This window comes from Pundamilia nyererei, unplaced genomic scaffold, assembly GCF_000239375.1.
Source record: "Pundamilia nyererei isolate P.nyererei 1_Seehausen unplaced genomic scaffold, PunNye1.0 scaffold00069, whole genome shotgun sequence".
NCBI lineage: Eukaryota > Metazoa > Chordata > Actinopteri > Cichliformes > Cichlidae > Pundamilia > Pundamilia nyererei.
In genome coordinates this window covers 2,270,608-2,285,796 of record NW_005187470.1, presented here as the reverse complement: position 1 = coordinate 2,285,796, position 15,189 = coordinate 2,270,608, and the positions used below count along the sequence as shown (strand labels likewise).

At 41.7% G+C, this 15,189-nt stretch overlaps 1 protein-coding gene across 2 annotated transcripts in view; it reads left to right on the top strand.

The window, feature by feature from the left end:
- The first annotated feature begins 2,637 nt into the window (after positions 1-2,637).
- LOC102209184 (C-terminal-binding protein 2) overlaps positions 2,638-15,189 on the top strand; it is a 94,144-nt gene continuing 81,592 nt past the window's right edge. Inside the window, exon 1 of one of the 2 annotated variants that reach the window (XM_013911670.1) lies at positions 2,638-3,033. The gene's annotated coding sequence lies outside the window, so the exon portion shown is untranslated. The remainder of the gene's footprint in view (positions 3,034-15,189) is intronic. The other variant, XM_005736485.2, reaches the window with a different exon arrangement.

Genomic DNA, 15,189 nt, shown 5'->3' with positions numbered 1-15,189 from the left:
GTGTGAAAATGGAGTATCTGATATCATAAAATAGTCACAGTTTTCTGCCACCATTTTCCATTTTTCCAATTATCTCACCGAGTTCAGTTCAATTCTTGTCTTCTTGTGCTATAAGCTGCCCAGCCCCCACATATAGCCAGTGTTCTGACAAAAGGTGGGCAATCACTGATGGAGAGACCAATAGAGAAGGGAGGTCAGGCAGAATAGAGCAATAAGAAAGTTAAAAAAAATGGCTTGCTCTGTAATGTAATGAGATTGAGAATGAGATATAGAAATGCATTGTGGTTTCTTGAATCTGTAGCAGCGTTCAAAATGTTTATCAGAGGCAACCTCTTCATGGTTTAATCATATGAATCAATGTGTGTCGTTTGTGCAACAAGTTCCAAAAAAAAGATAGTAAAAATCAATCATGTGCTGTCCTCCATGCGCCCCACGCTTTCACAAAAAAACTGGGGACGTGCTCTTTGCTGTATATTCTTGTCAAATCAATTGAGCATGGGTGAGTCCAGTGTACAGCACAGTTAAACCATGTCTAGGACTAAATTAAATTCTCTGCCTTTACAAAAGCCACGGCACTACTTGCAGAATAATCACTTTAGAGAAAGCAAAGGAACTCCTAACATAATCAATATTGGGTTGTTGAGATTTGTACAACTCCTTTTCTGTAAAAACGCTCCCTCTACACAGAGCGAACATAAAAAAATCTAAGTGTGTCTCTCCTTAGATCTACAAGGTTTACCCTTCCTTCACCTTTTACTCACTTGGCTGTGCTGTTTTATGAGCTTTCAGTCAGCAGCATCCCACAGTGATCCATACTAAAGAGCACCATTAATCATCGGTACAATGTAATGGGGTGAAACACAAATATCACAGCCTTGTACAGTCTCCTATAACATCTTAGTAGTATGTTAAAGCAATTCCATAAATTATACATTGACTGCAGACTAAAGCACTGCTGGTACATTCATAATTCTGTGCGGTAGCATTGTATGGAGAGAAAGAAAGAATAATTTTGACATATTTGCTTGTAAAATTTTTATCACCCTATGAAGTTGGGTAGAATTTATGTGACAGGCATGCAACATTTTGTCATCCATGTTAGTGGAAGTCGGGGTCGGTGCACACATCGCATCTAGTTGAAATTTGGACCACACACAGATAATCTGGCTCTCAGGCAACACTGGCAGACCAACAGCCAGAACTGACTGCTATGGCATATTTTACAGTTAACGCCAAGTATTTGAGATTTGACGTGCCAGCGATTTAAAATGAAGATAAAAGGCAAAGAACTTCCTAAACTATTCATGATTGGCTAGATGCTGGTTTTCTCTGCCATTTGGCGAAAGACAGGAATTTTACAGGGATTTTATTGTAACTTTTCAATGAAAAAGGCTGAGTGGTGCACCAAACAACGCTGATCAGAGCAGTGAGATGAAAGTGTTGTGGTGGTGCTGTTAAGTGATTAAGATTATGATTCCAATATGTTTGATTTGATCCCATTGGTCAATGCCCTATTCCTATTTCTTAATTTTAGCTACTGCAACTATACTTAAAGCCAGATCAGGTGACCCTGAACCCTGAACCACCCCTTTCTTATTCTACTATTGGCTCAGACTTTGCAGGACAGAGGTTTGTTCCTGTTAAAAGAGAGTTTTTTTCCTTACCACTGTCGCAAAGTGCTTGCTTCTAAGGAATCATCTTAGAAAATGCAGGGTAGAGCAATTTAATTCAGTCTTATTCATACAACGCCAAATCAAAACAACAGTCACCTCAAGGTGTTTTATATTGTCATTTCTCAATAATAAAGAGAAAACTCCAACAAACAACCAGTGGGAAGAAAAATCTCCCTTTCAACAAGAAGAAATCCCTTGCAGAACCAGGCTCATAAAGACAGGATAAAAGACAAGGTGCAGAACAGAGTCAGATTTTAGTTTTGAGCAGAATCTTGAAAGATTGCATTATATTATTGATCATATGATTTGGTACTATAAACCTAAACATGCATTGAATTAACTAGCACTCTACTGTGATTTATATAAAAGGTGAAATCATCTTTTTTTTAAAAAAGAAAAATAATAACAGCAGGCCACGGAACCAAAACAATGAGCTCAGAGAAACTGAACTATACTTAAAAACAATATAGCCTCAACACAGTGATAAAAAAAAAAATAGTTGGTACAGTTTTTAAGAACTGAGAAGCAGAAGTTTGACAAAAAAGCCACATATAGCAATACATCAGATAGTTAACTTTTAAGAGTTCTTGAACTTATCTTCAATGCTCTGAGCATCACAATTTAAAAAAAAAAAAGGCATTCCCCAAGAAAAGCACTCCTCACCTGAAACTAAAACTATCTCAGTTTTAAAAACTCTTTTAAAAAGAGAGAGACAGATGCGGTCATTCCAGAGGAAGAAACCAAAAATGACCGCATCATTTATGCTCACCGCGGTAGAGGAAGGTGTGTGTGTAACAGAGAGAGGGGGGGGAGACGGTGGTGTGTGTGTGTGTGTGTGTGTGTGTTTGTGGTGGTGGTGGTGGTGGGGGTGTTCTTCTTCTTCTTCTTCTTGGTTTATGTCATTGGTTTAAACGACCCAAGACCCCGCCTTTATAAAAAAGAGAGTTAGACATAGTGTGACTACAGCCAAAGAGAGAGAGAAAGAGAGAGAGGTAAAATAAAGCAGAGAAGCAGTTAGACACCTACTCGGCGTTTATGCTCCGTCGTATTTGAATAAACAAGGACTCGCTTCAACACATTGTAGCTCGTTACCTGCTCGGCTATCACTCCTCTCTATCCGGTTGTTTCTTCTCGCCTGCCCCTAAAAGAGAAAAAGAGAGGGGGAGAGAGAGAGAGCCCGCGAGAGAAGCCGCTCGTGCAGCGCGCGGAGGATTAATAATAAGGTGGAATCAGAATTACTCCAAATCTTATTTCGTGTCCCCGAAGCGGATGATGCTGCCGCCGACGTGTGCCTAAAAAAAAAAAAAAAAAAAAAAAAAAAGTCGGCTTCTCAACTTGCTATCTGATACCATTCATCCAGGTAAGACTGCATTTACAGAAGCAACACCAGCCGTGCAGATTTAACTCGTGTAATTCAGTTTTGGAGGAGGGATGGTGGTGTTGGTGGTGAGGAGGGGGGTTCAAAAGAGAGTTGGCCGCCGTTGGGTTTCGGGTCCGCATACGGCTCTGACCATGTGTGTCCACCTTACTGCGCCATGAAGATGGGGGAATGGTCGGTCGGGGTGGGTTGTACACACGGGAGGGAAATTATTTCTGACCACGTATATAGCACGCTGTGTCAAATGTGGACACGACCGGACCGCGTTTCCCTCCTTACAGTGTTGACATTTACGTTCCTCACCTTTACATGGCGAAAGGTAGCTGTTCGGCAAAGGCATGCGGAGTGTATTGTTTTTGCACACAGCCAGACCCCTCACGGAGTGCGTGTCGGTTAAAAGAAAATAGGAAGTGCATTAGTAGAGTGTCTGTTGAATGGCTGTGGAGTTGTACAGGCTGTGTTGTGCTTTCCAGCGAGACTATTTGCTCATAAATCCTCTAATACCCCATGCTTGATCCGAATGACTGAGTTTTTGTAGGCATAATAGTGTTGTAGAAGACGTCATCCTGTGTAATCTTCAGCGCTCCTCGCTGCTCAGTCTGTGTCTCTTAAAACAAAAAAGGAAAGAAAGAGAAACGCACGCGCAAAACGCACGCACACAAGTCATCCCAACAGGAGTACATTTGCTGCATCACAATGTCACTGACCATTCACGTGTTTGTGTCCTTGCACACATTTTAAGACCTCTTTTGGAGACGCTTTGCAATAAGCTGTCACGCATGGTTACGGAGGATCAGAGGGCCCCTTAAACTTTTTTTTTTGAATTGCAGGGCCCCGCAAATAGATAGAAGATCAAACACCTGCATCTGATGACATTTTGCCCCGAGGAAACTCACCTGAAAGGATTTGGTGGTTTAGTGTGGAGCTGCAGAGGTGCAGTTTGCCAAATAAAAGTAAGATTTTAGAAACTGATTAACTTAACAGTTGTTAAGTGGATGGCGTTCTCTTGATCCCATAGACGATGTGACTTGAAAACCGCTAGAGGAGAATAATGAGCTGTTTTCTGTAGTCCCTGCTCTTAATCAGTTAGCTGTATTTTACATAGAGGTGAGTGTATATTATTTTAATTGCTGAGCTGTTATTTGCAGCTGGAATAAAGTATCACTTCTGGTTGGGTAAACTTTAAAAAAAGTAGTAAAGAAAGTGCTTCCTCTGTTTACAGCCACCTTTAGGTGCAGGCAGCGTATAAATGAGCTGCTAATTGCCTTGTGTTAACTTGTTAATTACACCCACTAAAGTATTCTTACATATTATTGGACTAATTAATTCACTGATTACTCTGAAAATATGACAACAGGACACGTGTTGGATTAATGAAGAACCGGGGTTATCCCAATTCCTTATCGCTCATCATTAAAAACATCATCGTCAGTAATTAATTCTTGTCAACTAAGATAATTTCCATCCAGCACCCACACCAAAAGAAAAAGTATAATCTTGATATAATCAAAGTAAATAATTGGATCACTGCAAGCTAAATAAGAGGTGACCTCTTTGTCTGTGCATGTATTGACTGAGAAGGGAGGGGGGCGTGTGCGCCTTAAGGAATATCAGACTGTTACAGATGTGTGCAGCTTGGACATCTGCTCTGTTGTCAGCCATTGTCAAGGAAGCAGTTAAGATGGTGGGCAGATCAGCTCAACAGAGCTCCCTTGTCAGGAAAAAAACGATAAACTGCAAAAGTGCAGCAGGAAAGAGCTCCTAACACAGAGCGGTATTCTACATTCACAATTACTCCTGGTCCACAGTGGATCAATTCCTCATTCATAACCAATAAAATCGCTACACATGCGTTAAGATACATATTTTTTTGCAGAAGGCACCCTTTGTTAGGCTCACCTTCCCACACTGTGAGTCAGTGTTATCATTTAGAATGGGACCTGTCATGTTTCCACAGAGGAAATTGAACAGACTCAGTTAGCCGACCCCGTGAAGAGCCTGCCCTCTGCCATCCTCTCCTGTGTTGCCGAGCAGCACCCTATCACTCAAGGCAATTGAACGTCTCTGAGGGGACCTCTGTTAGCCCCGTGCAATATTTATTACCATCCATCATCCCAAGACTCTCGCTATATGGGTGAATAACAGTGGCTGCTAAGTTCTGTGTTAAAAAGTTCCCTCGCCAGCAACCATTAGAAGGGATTTATGAGAGCGGCTTCCCAAGAAGTGCTGTGGAAGGGAGAGGGAGCATGTTTTAGAGTTGCTGCGTAGCCTGCCCGCTGGGCTGTGCTGCCAAATATGTCATGGTTAAAATTCTGACTGGCTGAAGAGCTGCCTGAATGTCTCATTTCCATTTCAAGTTTGTTTTCTTAATAGGTTCTATTGCTTTAATTAATTAGTAGACTGGAAGAAAATTTCCCTGAAAATGTCACTCTTTCACTGTTTTAAACCTTCTTTGAATGGAATGTGTTTGGTTTTGGGTGGAGGGAAACATTTTGAAGTGCTGGAAAGTTGCATTTGGCATTTTTCTTTATTTTGACCTTTAGTAGATTAAACAACTGATTATTTGCAGCTGCCTTGCTCAGTGCTATAGTGACACGTGTAGCATTTAGTACACCATGCTGTGTAATTCCCATATTTGCTGAATTGTGAAGCTAACAAGATGTCTATTTTCAGTGTATTTTCTTTGTAGATAGTAATGATGCTGATCTAATGTTCACTGTGGGCTTTAATAAGAATCAACTAATGTATGCATGCTGTGCATACAGAGCTGGTAAATTCTGCCTTCATGTCCTTTGAATGAGCCTGTGTGCATGTTGTGTGAAAATTACGTGCTCGCTACATCTCGATGTAGTCTTTGATCCTGCAGAGATGAGATGGGAGAGGGTTTTTTTTCAGTTTTCCACTCTGGTGAGATTATTTGTTTGTCAGGGTTGAAAACAATTGCAGTGTATCTAAAAACGGGTGAAACCATGGGTATGGGACAGCACCATAAACGAATGCCTTATTACGCTTCTTTTAGGTCAATTTGAATATGTGTTTTAATTGGTCTCTGAAGGCTAAGACTAGTCGTCTTTTTTTTCCTGCGTTCCTCAAAAGTGCCTGTGTGATGTGACTGCGTAGAGCTGACGAGCCCGGGAGCAACGGTGTTCATTTGAAGCTCGCTCAACGTGCTCATTATTTCCAAGCAAAGTGAAGATTGATTTAGCTGAAAGCTGGGATAGTGTTTTTAATGTTTACTTTTTCTGCTGTGAAAAACGTGGCCGTAGAAACTGATCGAGACGGTAAATCCGGCCCCAGATTGCTCTTGGTCAAAGCAGAGAACTTGGAAACAAGGTCTTTGCTACTCACGGCAACAAGAGATGTCATTACTGAGCAAGAGGTACTATCTCATGCTTTGAAAACTCCTCTCACCTTTAGAAATGCTGTATTGAAAAGATATCTCAAAGAAATAGTTTACTTGTCATTCCCGTTTCTTTGCTTTTTCTCTTAAGGCATTGTGAGTCTTCACTTTTACGCACATTGAAGAGCGCGTGTGTTCAGTGTGGGTGTGGTTAGAGGGGGACTATCATCGCTAACCAACCCCCACCCCCACCCTTTCCTATAATTTCATTGACAGTAGCAGCAGTTGTGTTCTCCAGAGCTACACAGGGGTAAAGGATAATTAGAGCTGTGGATGTCTTTTTCGTGGTAACGGGTAAAGTGGAATCCTGTGCCAGCACTATTCTCTGTACTATACAAAGGGACAAGATCCAGCGATAGGGTGTGCATAAGAGATCTACAGTATTCGCTAACACAAACAGATGTATTTTATTCTGACTGAAACTAGTAAGGCTGAACCTCATGTGGCTTCTGAGTTGGCTGGCAGTTTTTTTTCCCTGCTGTTATTGGAGTGGATGCACTGCAACAGCCACTCTGTGCTTTTACCTTGCACCACTCTACATTAGTATCAGGGGAGAGCGATGTGCCCGTGTAATAAAGTGTAGGTGCATTGTCTTTCAGCAGTGCAAAAGGTCACGCAGCGCTTGTACTTTGGCCCCTGTTGGCCGTGTCAGAGACCATCTTGTTAGCATTAAGGTATGAGTCGTTTGGCAAAGCAGCACTACAGCAATTAGAGTTATTAATTATTTTTTCATAACTTAATACACTTTCGTTTAATGCATATTAATTGATGTGCTCCCAAATCTGCACTCACATAATCCACCAAGGATTTCTCAAAGGCAAGCACAAAAGGCTTTTATTATCTTAGGAGGAAGTGGTCTTTTGGGACGTAAAGTGCCCCTACTCAATTGTGTATTACAATATGAAACAGACGTAAGTGAAATGAAATTACAACATATCATCAGCACGGTGAAGGATCCTATTGAATTATTACCTCGGCAGCGCCATTGTTGTAATGTCAGGCTTGCTCTCTTGGATGTGACAGAGGGGGTTTTTATAAAGTCTTCATGCAAGGAAGTAAAAAGCAGTTTCAAGGTTAAACTGTGTGAAGGCCAAATGTTTGGGGAGGCTGGATTAATTTCATGTCCCATAATGTGATTTGCAGTATCTCCTCCTCTCCTGCCCTTGGTTTCTTTGGAGATGTGTGAGCCTGATGAGAGCTGAAAGCAGGAGGGGAGGACAGGGGGGGTGCTGCTGTAACTATCTGCTGCATTTATAAGTGTTTACAGGACTCCTAAATGGAATTAGGGAAGATGGTGCGTGCTTACAAATTCACCATCATTCCCACACCCTGTCTCATTACTGAATACTAATTCAGAGGTTATTCCTTTGGTGCGCGGCAGAGAAAATGAGCTTTCTCTCACACATGCTAGCACGCACAACCACAGACAGACATATGCTTAAATATAAAATAACAGAACACACACCCAAAAAAGCGCAATCACACGATGGGCGCTGGTTCCCGAAAAACAAAAATTAGTGGACGTTATCAATTGCAGGGCAGGCTACGAAGGAAGGGGGACCACCATGAGAACAGCAGCGAGTCGGCCTAAGAAGCATGCTGTACCCAACACTTTATCACACAGCATCTGCAGCTTAGCCGTGTGTATCTGTATATCAGCCCAGTTAATGAAACTGTATTGCATTGCCTCATCTTATACATACAGATGTCTTTATAGATATGTACACATTTCATATGGCACCATTAACACAGATAAACTTGAAGTACGTTTGCAATACAAGGAAGTGATAAAATCAGCAACTGAGGTCACTGCAGGGAGTGTTTGAGGTGTAATACTGGTGGGTGAGTGGGTGGGTGAGGGTAAGTAGCACCATCTCATTACTGCCATGCTGCAACATCAGTGATTGAAGTACATCAACACTGGGGCTGCTCAGTTTTGGTACTTAGATTAAGATTTCTGTCCAAATGGAATCAGCAGCATGTGGGTCATTCTCTAAATTGGGATGTAAATGTGATACACTGTGCGGACAAAAGATGCTCGAGGTGAAAGACGCAGCTCAGTACACCTGTGTGGACTGTGTATAGTTCGGATGTGGGTTGAGTAAATTTAACGTGTGGATAGCTGGGCATTTCTTTCCCAGTCTCTCCTTAGGTAGCTTTCAGTGAGGGCAGTGAGTATAATGAGCTGTAAAATGAGTAGGGAACAGCGAGTTTAGGCTGTCTGTTGCAACATGTTGTAGTATTTTAAACCTCTCCTTGGCAGGGGTGCGCTCAGTGGTCTGTGCATCAAGTTGCTGTTCCTCTCCTTCTCAATTTCCTGCAAAATATAAATGTAATTGGCGTCAGTATCACCAGTGAATTTTGTTTTTTGTTGTGTGAGGTTTTTTTTTACCTCTCCAAGTTCAGCTACAGTCAGATAAAGAATTAGATCTGATCTTTTGATCTATCCTTAAGCATTCACCCCCCTAATTTTAGGGAATTGTTGCTGATGCTATTATAGGGCGCTGGCTGATGCATTTAACATATTAGGGAAATTTAGAAGCTTTTGTTTGTAGGATCTCTGAAACAAACTGTTTTTGCCCCCGCTTTTGAGACAGTGCATTTCAACATCTTGCAACACACTGCTTTTATCAAACACAGTAGAACACGTCACTTACCAGATACTTTGTGGTATAAAGTATTGCAGCTGTGCTTTGATGGTATGAAAAACACCCCATGTGAGGTATTGGCATTTCAAATGCCTTCAAACTGCACTTATTCATATTTACCCTTCACATACACCCTATAGCAACGCCAGTGTAGCCCTGTAGCGCTATTATATGTCTGAAAGTGCAGTTGGTAAGAAGAATGAAAAGACCAGGGCTGCTGTCTCACACTTTCTTATCTTGTTTCCTCTTTGGCTTTTTTCTTGTCCTCTAATGCACATATCCATCTCCACACCCCCACCCCTCCCCCCATGCTAGTGGAGGTCTCATTGCTTATGTAATGTCTCTAAACATTTGTGCAGCATTAGGGGAAGTCAGGCATGCCAAAACTGTGCAAAACGTCCCTCTGTGCACCCCATAGAGGTGGGACAGATGGCAACCCTCGTTCCCAGTCTTGTAAACTGCCTGTGACAGGCGAGATGGCATATACACAGCTGAAGTAGGGCAACACTAACTAAAGCTTTACAGACAGTGGTGGACACAATTGCATGCACCCTCATCAGTGAGGTGCTTACTATGAAAGCCTCGTTTTATTGCATTTAGCTGTTAATTACAGCACAGTGTTTACCGCTCGCAGATTCGTGGAAAAGTTGATCCGCACTGTAAACGCGCCGTCGCTTTGCCCCGCCTGTGATCCAGATCCTGGCACACCTATAACAATTGCTATCAAATTCTCGCAAGAGATCATCCATCACAATGTTAAAGAAGGTGACCCGGAGTTGTTTTCTAATTCAGTCGTTAATCACCGCCACAGCAGAGTGTCGGGCACTTTCACTTTGTTCCCCTTAACAACTCTCTGGGCAGAGTCCATTACTGAGTAAACAGACAGTGAAACACAGAAGAAATGAATGAAGCTGCCCAGCACAGAATCCCCAGAGGTGAGATCAAATGGCAGGCCCGGTGATGATGAGGGATGTTTATGGCTGGCACTCTATTAAGAGGAGGCTCTTTCCTGCTGGCTCATAATGAACATCTACCTTGTGAAATGGTTACTTGGAAGCTTTTTTCTTTACACTGAATTACTGGTCATTTTCATCAAATTTTGCCCTAATTGCTCTCAGCAGTGAGTCAGGGGAAGGGGCACTGATAAAAAGAATGAGTTTTAGGGTAAGTTGGCAAGGTGACTGGCTTATGGCAACATTAGCCATTTTGATTTGAATAAATCTCCACCACCGTTTCTCCCCCCTTTGTATGAAATGAAAGCCAGCTCCGTCCTTGTAGGATGATATTTCAGGCCTGAACTCTTCTTCTTTTCTCTGTTTACTCGGCAACGCCTCCTCCAGATGTCCCCCACTGCGGGAGGCTTTGAGGCAAATGTGAGAGGCTTCCCACTAAACCATACACTCTCACACACACAGACATGCACACACAAACATGCACTCTCACATCACCTCTGGGGGTAGCCACTTTAGCTGACCTGTTACGAAATATGACTTCATGGGCTTCAGACAAAAAGTGTGTTGTTTCTATCAAGAAGAGACTTAAATATTGCTGACAAAAGGTGCAGCGGATGTGTTGGGGAGAAAGGAAAAACATTTCTGAAAGTAGAATGTTTTCGTAAATCACAGACAATGTACCATCTGCACCCGGCGGGGTGTATGAGCGACACTGGACTACTGCTGTGAGGAACTATTGCATTGTTATTAAATGGCTGTTGCCTCACTGGCAACCATATTAAAGCCTCAGATCCTGTGCCTGATGCAAGGCAACGAAGAGGAAAAATTTAGGAGTGGGGTGGGTGGCAGAAAAAAAAATCCCAAACCAGCCTGGCCTTCTGGACATGTTGACACAATGTGCAACTGCAATTGCATAGATTAGAAGATGGCAGTAAAACGTCTTGACAGTGAAAAGAAAGATTTTTTTCCCCTCTCGTCTTTGCCTGCTCTAACCTCTCTAAGTCCTTGTTGCTGTCCATCACCACTACTTGCTCAGCATCTTGCACATGCTGCTGTGAAAGGGGAGCTTTTTTCATAGGTAGGATCTATGTCTTAAGAAAGGCAGATGTTACAGTTCAGGCTATACCAGAAACTCATGCTGGGAGGGTAATTTTCTTTTCCTTTCTAGATTTTCTTTTTTTTTTTTTATGACCATATTCAAAGAAGCTACTTTTTATCCCTTAAGCAGTTCATCTTCAAAATTCATTTACCATTTTTTTACTATAGGATGTTCCTCCCATCTCATGGCGAAGGAGCCTGGATCTACTCGTGCTATATCAGCGTGCTCACTTATTGATGACGGGGTTCATTTTGTGCACGTTGAACTAGTAGCAGAGAGTTCGTGAAATGCCACTGAAGAGCGAGAGCTGATTAGCTCGTCTTGCTCTCCCCTCATTTCATTCTCGCACATTCGCACGCTCTGATAACAGTTTCTTGTTAACTTTCTTTGTGTCAGAGGTTATTAAAATGATGCAGTTTGAATATATAGTTGCTGAATTGACGCTGACCTGTGCCAAGCTTTCTGTGCAATGTCTGTCTGTTATTGAAGGAAGTATTTTTTGTTACTTTTTTCTTGTATTTCCTCCAAATGTTTTGACCCTGAACAAACTTTATGAAGATTGTCCAACCTCCCCATTTTGTTTAGTTTTGGTCAGTTGCTGAAAAGAAGCTTCAGCGATGTGTAATTACATGGTTATTATTATTTTTATTATGGGATTTGGGGAATTGTTTCTAAATATTTTCTTTTTTCTACTTTTCCTAAATGGCATGCAGTGCACATGTGCTTTTATACACACGTAAGACTTAGTCTCTGAGGGTAATCACATATTTTTCTGGGCTTCTAGCGTAGCCACTGGAGACTGGAGTCAAAACTGCCTTTTTGCCCCCCCTATCATTGTTTCCAAAAAATTCGAATGAATTTTTAAAAAGTTAATAAAAAATAATAATACGATTCCGAGCCTTTAAAGGGCAAAGGTACCAAAATTCCAGATATTAAAAAGCCTTCCCTGGTGAGAAATTAGAAGTGGTTGACAAAGAGGACAGAAGACTCAGCTATTTTAATAATCTCTGCAAAAGACAGACCTCGGATCATTTTGTCTTATCATGTAGAAAAGTTACAAAAAAGAGAAATGCATATATTTCTATCACATAACACAGATTCATTGCAGGGCAAATACCACGTATAGTCACCCACCAAGGGCACATTGTGAGCCAGGAAAAACCCCGCTGGCCTGAGAAAAAAATAAATAAAATCCTAGTATTTTCTCAACTGTGACACAGAACGAGCACAAAACCCGAGCAATACTTGTAAAATGTGGAGTCAAGTGACTGTCAGATCAGTAGCTCAGTCCCATCCCTGCTCTGGTAACTCTGCGAGGAGTGAATTTGTGAATGCCCATAAATATGCATACGTACTTGAACTCTGCTGCTTTTTTTCCTGTTGTTTTTTTTCTTTTTTTCTTGACAAAAGTTTCCGCGGGTCTGATTCTTGAAGGCCGTCATGGAGCTTGACGAAAACCTGACATTTGGAAAGGTCTGCGAGAGGGATTTGTTTGTGACAGCTTCAAATTACAGTGGCACGGAGGGAGCAGGAGAAAGGGGAGGGATGCAGAGATTGATGAAGAAAATGGCTCCTGCTTATTTAAATGTCAGTTCAGCAAGGTGAATGCCTAAGCTTCTTTTTTCCCCCGCAAGCATTACATGTGTATTCCTCACAATGGAAAAACATTTCTTGCCATCTTTTATTCTGTGTGTGTTTCTCACCGTCTTTCTGTTTGGCTCAGGCGGTGTTATTGGCAGGAGGCTTTAAGCCTTGTGAAGCTTTGCCAGCATCTTGACAGTAACCACAAACCATTTAGTTGTTTGTTTTGTGTAGGTAGTGACTGAAGGACCAGTCACTCAGGTCCTATTTAGACTGGAGGTTTATTCTGGACCATATATGCAGCAGTATAAAATACATATTAATTTTCCGACTCTTGCGCTCTCTCTGCAAGTGCAGAAACAAGGCAAAAGTAAGAAAGACATCACTGCGAGAACAATCTGGGGGAAGAAAGCACACAAGGAAAATAACTGATAAGTATGCTGCAGTTTCTGTATATCCAGAGTGATTTCTGTTATGTAACAGCAGTTTTTTTCCCCCCAACAAAGGCTGTTACTTCTTGTCAGCCCTCAGCGCACTTACGAGTGCACAGGGAGCTCTGCCTGTCACTGACCTTTTTAATAAGGATGAGATGACCGAAATACACCAAGTGTCCCTCGGTGATGATAGCCAAATGTCACTCAAACTAAAGGACTGTAGCCAGACTTTCACATTGAGATTCCAACAATAGTACAGGGGAGGGAATGCAGAGCCCCCTATCTCTTTTCCTTGACAAATAGCTGATGACACTGTTGGATTAAGTCCTCACAAGTCATGCCAGCTGCTGGAATCAGATGACAAGTACCTCCATGTCTACGTGTCTTAATCTTTTTCAGACACTTCCAGCCGTCGTGTATAACTGGAATATTTATCACACAGGTTGCAAAAGCCAGTAAATTATGTGACTTAAGTGATGCCCGAGTTTGACAACTGCTTTCCTGAAAGGCATGTGCCCTTTTGCCTACTTTTTCATTGTGTCCTCCTGCCATGACACATTTTATTGAAGAGCTGTCTGCGGGCGTACCACAAGAACTCTATGCTGTCTCTAAACTGCAGCCTGCACAAGTTCCCACAGTAGAAAATAGACTTTTCGAATCAGCTACTGCAAACAGAACCTGTTTTAACAGAAGCATTGCCCATAATTAAACTAACGCATAGGAAAGTATGCTGGGGTGGCTCCCGTGATTAATGGAGCAATTACATAATCCATTACACTGAATTATGAATGTGCTAATGATGAGCTCATGTTGGGTAATGATTCCTGGAGTTTGCTTGTGTAAAATATGAAGAGGGAAGCAGAGAGGACTGTCGGTGTTTGCAGATGTTCCTCTAATCACTAGGAGGTAAGGCTAAGGAGGAAAAAGAAAATGTGCAACTTCCTACAGAGAGTGGCACCTCCACCATCACGGGTCATTGCTTCCTGTTCTAGAAAGAACGCCTCCTACTGTTCCCACTTGGATTAGATGGCGTAGATTTGAGTGTCTCCTGCTATGAAATACTAAGGCCATACTAATCTAAATTAGTGTTTTATGTAATTTTTATGATGGGAGCATAAAGTATGCAATTAAGGAGGCAAAAAGACAACATAAAGGATGACAGCTGGTGACTAAGCCCTGTCATAATTTTCTCGCCTAAAACAGTGACTGGCTGCAAAGCATTAATTTGTTGTTTACATTCTTGTGTCTTTGCTATGCTTGCTTTGGTACAGGAAATGCCTCAAATATCTTGTATCATGTTAACAGAATTCTAGTTATATATTACGTAAAATCAACTGTTTTTACTTTATTTGCGAATTCTGGTGTTTTTTGGTAAAGATGCACTGATCGACCGGCCAGGGGTCGGGATCGGCCGATTTTCCGTGTGCTTGGCCCAGATTGCCTGGTGAGTCTCACATATGTCCAATTATGAGCTGGTCTGTTTCATGCATGTCGTTTTCATGCAGAAAATAGCTGCTCACACAGTTACGGCTATATGCTAACATATTGTTTGTGTGCTGTAGCCATGAAGCAACCTTATTGAGAGACTTAAACACCCTCACCCAATTGAACATGCCCAGTTTGAACATGATAGCAAAAGGAAAGTGGCTAAATCTGAAGTAGCCAAAGCTCGATATGAGCCTTGGTATAAGCAGTGTAAAGACCAATGCAGTTACAAGGAAAATTGCGGAGATGGGTCAAAACAGGGTCAATGTCAATGCAAATAACTGTTGTACCTGATTTTGTTTGTTAAGCTAAAATATGTCAGGTAAAGTCGGGTGTACAGCTAGTTTTATTTTCAATTATGTAAGTGAGAGTAGATCCTGCAACTTACTGCAGTGTGTGGGAAATTGTAAAGTTGAATCATTTCTTTTATCATGAAAATCATTAGAACTGAAGAAAAGTTGGGTTTTCTTTGTATATGGTGTCAGTTATAGTGCTTCGAACTGAAAAGAAAATTGCAGCGGATAGATCTCTATCCTTC